Source organism: Procambarus clarkii, chromosome 6 (assembly GCF_040958095.1).
Source record: "Procambarus clarkii isolate CNS0578487 chromosome 6, FALCON_Pclarkii_2.0, whole genome shotgun sequence".
NCBI classification, from domain to species: domain Eukaryota; kingdom Metazoa; phylum Arthropoda; class Malacostraca; order Decapoda; family Cambaridae; genus Procambarus; species Procambarus clarkii.
Window position 1 is genome coordinate 48289287 of NC_091155.1, and position 10170 is coordinate 48299456.

At 33.8% G+C, this 10170-nt stretch overlaps 1 long non-coding RNA gene across 1 annotated transcript; it reads left to right on the forward strand.

Annotated features, from left to right (window-relative positions):
• Nucleotides 1-1778: 1778 nt before the first annotated feature.
• Nucleotides 1779-5999, forward strand: LOC138354665 (uncharacterized). The gene is made up of 3 exons (XR_011223621.1): nt 1779-1921; nt 2613-2719; nt 5464-5999. It is a non-coding gene; the product is annotated as an uncharacterized lncRNA (long non-coding RNA).
• Nucleotides 6000-10170: the final 4171 nt, after the last annotated feature.

Consider the following 10170-nt stretch of genomic DNA (forward strand, 5'->3'; position numbering starts at 1 on the left):
TGGGTTCTATTAGTCAGGAAGTTGTATATCCATCTGCCTATTTTTCCGGTAATTCCTTTTGAACGCATTTTATGTGCAATAACACAATGGTCACATTTGTCAAAGGCTTTTTTTTGTCAAAGCGTTTTGTTTGTCTTCCATGGCATCTAGTGCCATGTCAGAGTGGTCCAGCAACTGTGATAGGCAAGAGCGCCCTGTTCTGAAACCATGTTGTCTGGGGTTATGGAGATGCTGTGATTCCATGTATTTTGTGATCTTACTTCTTAGCATTCTCTCAAAGATTTTTATGATGTGCGATGTTAGTGCTATCGGTCTGTAGTTTTTTGCCTCTGCCTTATTTCCTCCTTTATGGGGCGGTGCTATCTCTGCGGTTTTTAGTATGTCAGGGACAATGCCAGTATCTTGGCTTTGTCTCCAAAGAATGTGAAGGGCCTGCGATAACGTTTTTTACAGTTCTTGATGAATATAGAGTTCCAAGAGTCAGGGCCTGGTGCAGAGTGCATAGGCATACTGTCTATGGCTTCTTCAAAATCCAGTGGGGATAGGATCACATCTGATTTATGATTTGATGTTGGTATCATATCCATGAAAAATTCATTTGGGTTATCAATCAGATGGATGGAGAGCTACACTCGTGGTGTCCCATTTTCCCAGCACTCTTTGTCATATAATGCTTTGAAACTTTTGACGGATTTGGCCTCCACCACCTTCTCACCTAACATGTTCCAACCGTTTACCATTCTGTTTGCAAAAGTGAATTGTCTTACATTTCTTCGGCATCTTTGTTTAGTTCGTTTAAATCTATAACCTCTTGTTCTTGAAATTCCAGGTCTCGGGAAATCTTCCCTATCAAGTTTATCAATTCCTGTTACTGTTTTGTACGTAGTGATCATATCTCCTCTTTTCCTTCTGTCTTCAAGTTTGGAATATTTAATGCCTCTAATGTCTCCTCATAAATCCTGCCCTTCAGTTTTGGTATGAATGTTTGTGTGCCTTCATCGTATATTTTGCAAAATATGGAATACATCTCATTTACTTTACTTTAAGAATATGGTTCGATCAATTAAAAACCCTCTTGTTCAAATTGCAAAGAGACTGAAAGAGATGCAGCATGCTCAATGGATTATATATTAGTGATTATTATTAGGATTATATATTAGTGAATCATATTAGTGATTCAATTATTATGGTCATAAAACAATAAACAAATAGTTTTGGTGTTATTACACTCTATTCACAGGTTATATATAAGTATCTGCATGTTTTGTTCACCATTACAAACCACTAAGTTGGTTTGATTTTTGTTGAGATTGTTATTTATGATAAGATTCCTTACGTTATCTGAGAATGAAGCTATGTCGGTATTGGGAAATCTATAGATGGCACTTATAGTCAAGGAGGATTTAAGGGATTTACTGGAGAACTTGGCAAAGGTATATTCACAATAGTCGTCTCTATTACTAATGAGACTATTGCAGATGAAGGTATCTTTGTAAGATATTGCTATGCCACCTCCTTTTTTTATTAGGCCTGCAGTTGTGAATGGCTTTATTATCACCTTCATTGTATTATCACCTGACCTAATGCGGGTATAAATCAACTAATATATATATATATATATATATATATATATATATATATATATATATATATATATATATATATATATATATATATATATATATATATATATATATATATATATATATATATATATATTCAAAATTCGTCAGTGTACTACATTTTTGTTGTTGCTTTTAGGTGATGCTTTTAACCAGTGTACGTGGGTCTGATTGTGCAACCACAGTTCGAAGAATAATGAAGATATGAACAAACGGCCTGTGGTCACTATACAGTCTGGAAGGGCAAAAGAAGAAATTGGCATTTCTACAAAAACAAGAACTATATAATGTTATTTTAAGTAAGTAACCAAAAAATTAAATAATTTTTTTAAAGTTTAAAATTCACTTAAAAATGTAAATTTTAAGTTAAAAAATTTTAACCAAAAAACTTGATATTTTTCATATTTGGAACCATTCCATAATCCCAAGCATAAATGATTATATTTCTATCACTTGCTCTTAAGATTGTTTCATTTAATAGAGGTTGGGCATAATTGTTCTCTGCTGCTAATAGAACTGACTGACTTAGCTATAGGAAAATGTAAAATTAATTGGTTTATCCATTACAGTATTTTGCAGTTTATTTCATGATCCTGTGCTTAATACTTGCATAAATAGTAGATTACAAAATGCATTTTTATATCATTAGTATTGAATAATAATAATGCAAATAATTGACTTATAAATGATGTACAATTAATTGGTAGGTGATATTATATTATTAATATTTTTTCATTCTTGCAAAGCCTTAACAAAGTCATTAACATGTTAATATAAACTTGATCACCTTCCACTTATTTTCTCATGTGCTACCTACATGTACAAAACCTTATTCCTAAATGCATATTTTGTTCTGAAACTTGTCCTTTATATGTTGTGTATCACCATCTCTGGAGAGTTTTATCTGATTGATGTATAAATTACTTTTAATTTTACAGAATATTATTGTTATACTGAATTTATTATTATATAAATAACTTAATTTTACAGAATCATCTATCAACGCACATCCACAAGTTGAGGAGGAGGATGTGACCTTCCAGATGTCTGAAGTACTGAAACAGGCACCAAACAGGCCTGGTGGATCTAGGTACAAGGTAAAATAATTTTTTTTTTTTTTTTTTTTTTTTTTACTAATTGTCCGATATATATATATATATATATATATATATATATATATATATATATATATATATATATATATATATATATATATATATATATATATATATATATATATATATATATATATATATATAAATATATATATAATGTGTCGTACCTAGTAGCCAGAACGCACATCTCAGCCTACTATGCAAAGCCCGATTTGCCTAATAAGCCAAGTTTTCTTGAATTAATGTTTTTTCGACTACCTAACCTAACATTTTCAGCTACCTAACCTAACCTATAAAGATAGGTTAGGTTCGGTCATATATCTCTATTAATTTTAACTCCAATAAAAAAAGAATTGACCTCATACATAATGAAATGGATAGCTTTATCATTTCATAAGAAAAAAAATAGAGAAAATATATTAATTCATGAAAACTTGGCTTATTAGGCAAATCGGGCCTTGCATAGTAGGCTGAAAAGTGCGTTCTGGCGACTAGGTACGACATATATATATATATATATATATATATATATATATATATATATATATATATATATATATATATATATATATATATATATATATATATATATATATATATATATAATATGTATGTGTGTGTGTGTGTGTAATTACCTAAGTGTAGTTAAAGGATGAGACCGTCTTCCCAGCACTCTTTGTCATATAACGCTTTGAAACTACTGACAGTCTTGGCCTCCACCACCTTCTCACCTAACTTGTTCCAACCGTCTACCACTCTATTTGCGAAAGTGAATTTTCTTATATTTCTTTAGCATCTGTGTTAAGCTAGTTTCAATCTATGACCTCCTGTTCTTGAAGTTCCAGGTCTCAGGAAATCTTCCCTGTCGATTTTATCAATTCCTGTTACTATTTTGTATGTAGTGATCATATCACCTCTTCTGTCTTTTAGTTTTGGCATATTTAATGCCTCTAACGTCTCCTCGTAGCTCTTGCCCTTCAGTTCTGGGAGCCACTTAGTAGCATGTCTTTGCACCTTTTCCAGTTTGTTGATGTGCTTCTTAAGATATGGGCCAACTTCTGTTGTTGGGCACCACACAACAGCTGCATATTCTAGCTTTGGCGTAACAAAAGTCATGAACAATTTCTTTAGTATATCACCATCCATGTATTTAAACGCAATTCTAAAGTTAGAAAGCGTAGCATAGGCTCCTCGCACAATATTCTTTATGTGGTCCTCAGGTGATAGTTTTCTATCTAGAACCACCCCTAGATCTCTTTCTTTATCAGAATTCTTTAAAGATTTCTCACATAATGTATAGGTTGTGTGGGGTCTATGTTCTCCTGTTCCACATTCCATAACATGGCATTTATTAACATTAAATTCCATTTGCCAAGTGGTGCTCCATATACTTATTTTATCCAGGTTTTCTTGAAGGGCATGACAATCATCTAAATTTCTTATCCTTCCTATTATCTTAGCATCATCAGCAAACATGTTCATGTAATTCTGTATACCAACTGGTAGATCATTTATGTAGACAATAAACATCACTGGTGCAAGAACTGAACCCTGTGGTACTCCACTTGTGACATTTCTCCAGTCCGATACATTGCCTCTGATTACTGCCCTCATTTTTCTATTTCAGAAAATTTTTCATCCATATTAGAAGCTTACCTGTCACCCCTCCAATATTTTCCAGTTTCCAGAACAACCTCTCTATGTGGAACTGTCGAATGCCTTTTTTAGGTCCAGATAGATGCAGTCAACCCAACCATCTCTTTCCTGTAATATATCTGTTGCTCGATCATAGAAACTGAGTAAATTCGATACACAGGATCTTCCAAATCGAAAACCATACTGTCTGTCTGAAATTATATCATTTCTCTCCAGGTGTTCTACCCATTTAGTTTTAATTATTTTTTCCAATATTCCAATTCCAATTTTTTCCAATAATGTGTGTGTGTGTATGTATATTTGTGTTGTTGAATATGACCGAAAGTCATAGTCTTTCTGCCCCTCTCCTTACTGCTATTGTTGTTTCTCGCATCTTTGTATTGCTTGTATGTTTGGGCAATTTTTCCCCTTTTCCTAGTTCTGCATCTCTGCTTTAGTATAAATTTTGTTGTGCCATTATCATATATTTCACAAAACTTGACATACATCTCATTTACTTCATGTCTAACAGCAAGTGTTTGTCAAATTCCTTAAGGAAATATCTGAGTTCCCCATAATGACCTCTCCACAAGTCAGGTTTTTCAACTGCTTCAAGCTCATTTTCTTCCAGATTATAATGCATTGCATACTTTATTCCCAAAAAGACATGGTCACTTTTACCCAAGTGACCATGTCACTTGGGTAAAAGGAGGGAGGTACCAAAGGAGGGAGGTACTGAATGATAAATATATCTTTCTCTTTCCTGGTAAATATAATATCCAGCATGGAGGGAACATCCCCTTCCCTCATCCTCGTAGCTTGTTTAACATGTAGAAACATGAATGTTTACATGGTGAGGTTTACGAAATTATATATATATATATATATATATAATTGGTCTCTGGTCTATATATATTATATATATATATATATATATATATATATATATATATATATATATATATATATATATATATATATATATATATATATATATATATATATATATATATATATATATATATAAGTTTGTGTGTGTGTAATTTATATAAATAAATAATTAAATATTAATTTTGTTAATATCTTTTCAGGGAAAACTTGCAAGTACAATTCGTATACAAGAGGGGCAACAAGAGCCAGAGGATGTCTACTAAGAAAATATATAAGTCTTTATCCTCACACTCTTGATATATGGTCTTCTCTGGTCTCTTTATTTTCTCTCCTCACAAATGTCCCTTTTTTTATTTCTTTTACGTTTCTCTCCTGTTTTTCTTGTCCTTTAATCTCTCCTTTCCTCCTCTCTTCTAACACCTCTCGTTTCCTGTCTCTTCTAGCTTCTCTCTTCCTTTACTTTTTATATTTGTGGTATTCATTTATGTCATTTTTATCTTGTATATTTTTCTTGTATCTTTTTCTTATCTTGTGTTTCTCTTCCCCTTCTCTTCAATGATTTCTCATTTCTCTCCTCTCTCTGTTGTTTCTGTTCTGTCTTCTCTCTCCTTGCCTTAATTTTGTTCTGTCTCCTCTTTTGTTGTGTGTGTGTCTTTCTGTCTCTGTCTGTCTCTCTCTCTCTCTCTGGCTCTCTTGCTCTCTCTCTCTCTCTCTCTGGCTCTCTTGCTCTCTCTCTCTCTCTCTGGCTCTCTCTCTCTCTGGCTCTCTCTCTCTGGCTCTCTCTCTCTCTCTCTGGCTCTCTCTCTCTCTGGCTCTCTCTCTCTCTCTGGCTCTCTCTCTCTCTGGCTCTCTCTCTCTCTCTCTCTCTCTGGCTCTCTCTCTCTCTCTCTGGCTCTCTCTCTCTCTCTCTCTCTCTCTCTGGCTCTCTCTCTGGCTCTCTCTCTCTCTCTCTCTCTCTCTGGCTCTCTCTCTCTCTCTCTCTGGCTCTCTCTCTCTCTCTCTCTCTCTCTGGCTCTCTCTCTCTCTCTCTCTCTCTCTCTCTGGCTCTCTCTCTCTCTCTCTCTGGCTCTCTCTCTCTCTCTGGCTCTCTCTCTCTCTCTCTCTCTCTCTCTCTCTCTCTCTCTCTCTCTCTCTCTCTCTCTCTCTGGCTCTCTCTCTCTCTCTCTGGCTCTCTCGCTCTCTCTCTGGCTCTCTCGCTCTCTCTGGCTCTCTCGCTCTCTCTGGCTCTCTCTCTCTCTCTCTCTGGCTCTCTCTCTCTCTCTCTCTGGCTCTCTCTCTCTCTCTCTCTGGCTCTCTCTCTCTCTCTCTCTGGCTCTCATATTTCATTTGATTTAAAAATGTCTGAGATTTTTTACTTAATCTAAGTTATATTGCATGGTGCTAATATGAATATTATACATGACTGTTTTTTCTTTTCTTTCTCTTTCTCCCTTTCTTTCTTTCTCTTTCTTTCCTTCTCTCTCTTTTTCTTTCTCTTTCTACATGAATATTATACTTGACTGTGTTTACATTCACTTGTAGATTTTTATTTTTAGTTAATTAGTCCTAAACTTTTGATTAATAGATTTTTATTATTAGTCATAGAAAAACTATAGTGTTATATGTATACTCGGAAAATTTTACTTGTTTTAGTTTTAAGTAACAATAACTGCTTATAACGTCAGACTGATCTCAGCATGACATGAATCACAGGCTGCTTGATCACAAAATCTATTGTGTTCACATATTGCATATATAGATTTTTAAATTTTTACTTTTATATTCTGTTATAGATATAGTCTATATATTTCGAGCTATTACATATATTTTGTTGTATTACTCATTCTTAATTAAATAAATATAATATTTTAATTCTCTTTTTGTACCCTATTTATTTGTAATTTACACATACATATATAGGATGTCCATTTCTATCTCAGATATGTCTTCTTTCTTTCTCTCCCTTTCTATTTCAGATATGAATTACAAAATTATTATACCCTAATTTACCCTAAACGCTTTAATGTAGGTAATTAAAAGATCATAAAAAAGTTTTTAGAAATGTTAATTATTTACGTTCTAAGGTTGTATATAAAAGTTCTCAAAAAACCTTTTCTAAACGTAATTATAAACGTGCTGAAAACAATGAAATGTCGTTTTTAGGATGTTTTAAAAACATGAAAATGTTTGCTGGGAAGGAGTTGATTATTTAGTACATAGTTGTTTTTCTCTTTAATTGGATGATAGATGGGGAGTCTTTAACGTGATTGGGAATACATACATACACACATACATACATACACATACATACATACATGCACACATGAGTACATACATACATACATACATACATACATACATACATACATACATACATACATACATACATACATACATGCATGCATGCATACATACATACATACATACATACATACATACATACATACATACATACATACATGCGTACATACATACATACATACATACATACATACATACATACATACATACATACATACATACATACATACATACATACATACATGCATGCATGCATGCATACATGCATACATGCATACATGCATGCATGCATACATACATACATACATACATACATACATACATACATACATACATACATACATACATACATACATACATGCATACATACATACATACATACATACATACATACATACATACATACATACATATACGTCCAGTCATTTCGTCATTTCGTGACAAAATCCAATACAGCTTATATTGGTGAGACGCCACTGTGATGAGGAGTTTAAATATGACAGGAACTGTAGGTTAATGTGTGACATAAGTGAGGTTAGATGAGGCATCTACAAGCACCAGCTGGAGGCTGATGGAGTGTTGTGGAGGCTGATGGAGTGTTGTGGAGGCTGCTGGTACTATGCCCAGATGTTGGAGGGTGGATTTGACCCCCCCTCCCCCACGTTGACCACAGAACTTCTAAGGTTACCTGCCACTCTCGCTTACCAAGGGTATAACCCCCGCCCCCCCCCCCCCCAACACACACACATGCATCAGATTCTTAACTTACAATATTTATGATTTACCAATTTATGTTACTACACTGACTCTCAATTTCACAATATTGTATAAACTTTGATGAATCGCTCGTCTATGGGTCATTCAATAATGTTAGCAGACTTCTAGATGTTACCACTGCTAGGCTTAGGCTCGGCTACAAGTACCTCTGGGAGTTTGTAACATCTGCTGATTTACATTTGACTAAATGTAAACTCTGTCAGCAGAACTATTCGCATACTTTGCGTCATTATATAATGGAATGTGAAAAAATTGCGGAATTTAGAAATAACACCATCAATAGTGTCCAAGAAATGTGTAAGTACTTCATTCATAATGATGTGCTGCCCGAAATTTTAGCGAAGTATCCAAAATTTGCTTACTGTAGGTAATGCATGCACATGACTGTAAAGCTGCCGCCCAGTTGGGTGGGTGTGCAGCAAGACTAGTAACTGTGTGACTCACTATAGATGTAAAGTGCCTCGTATAGTGACTGTTGTGAGCCTCTTGTAATGTCACTTGTGACACAAAGATTATTGATGTGTGTAATTGTGTGGGTGATTAGATATGTATGTATATGTGTATACGTATATATATATATATATATATATATATATATATATATATATATATATATATATATATATATATATATATATATATACATGTATGTATGAGGGTGTGTACATGTGTATACAACATTGATAATTTTTTAACTAGCGTCATATATTGTTATTTGCTTAGCTAAACGAACTAGAGGGTTCAGTTCCTGAACCGATTATGTGCCTCTGTAATCCTGTACACCACCGCCCACGGGATGGGTATGGGGTGCATAATAAAGAAAGAAATTGAATATGAAGTCGATTTAACTTCCAAACATATATTTTTTAATAAATGTTAAATGTTTTCTGGCTAGTTATGTTAGATTTTATTAAAAATACGTATTCTACTTGTTAACATTATAATTTAAATTTGTGATAATTTGAGCAGAGAAGTGCGACTCCTGGATATGCCAACAAACAATTTCCAAACAACGATATATCTTGGATAAGTCGCTCCACAACATTGACGCTTGGACCGTCGACTTCCTTTGATGCTACTTATTTAATAATGAAATTACATTAGTTTGGAGTAAATATATGTTTTCTCATGTTCTGCATTCAGCACCCACATTATAGTGAGTAAATATAGCATATTACTTCATTACTTAAATAATGCTATGAGGGTTTGAGTAGCTTTGGGTATTTAGTGTACAGAATCTCCAATAGATGGGGCGAGAGTCGCCCCATCTCTCTCACCCAAGAGAGAGTCGAAACTTAATTTAAAATTGATATATCTTTGTCCTCGAACATGATATATTTCATTTGGTGCAATCATAATAATGTTCATATCTCGGTCTTTCTGGAGGCATATAAGATTTTAGGCTTTATTAGCGAATCTTTGTTAATTATACAATATATCGGCAAGTGCGTAGGCGTCTGCACTCCATGCCCGACAAGCTACTGAGCGCTACTATAAAAACATATGTATCTTCACTTGAGCTATAAATATGTCTATTGTAATGTATTTAAAATGAAGCTCTTATTTCTATCTTGCTTAAGACTTATAAAACATTTGTGTTTATTAACGAATTTACGTGAAATAAACATTGATCTGAGAGAGAGTTGCTCTGTCGTTCAGTCTGTACGGGGTGGGAGCTCCGTAATTTTTAAAATACATGTATCTTCATTAGAACTTTAAGTATGTCTATGGTAAAGTGTTTAAAGTGAAGCTTATATGTCTGTCTTTCTTGAGACATATAAAACATATATGTTTATTAACGAATTCACGTGAAATAAACATTGTTCTGAGAGAGAGTTGCTCGGTCGATC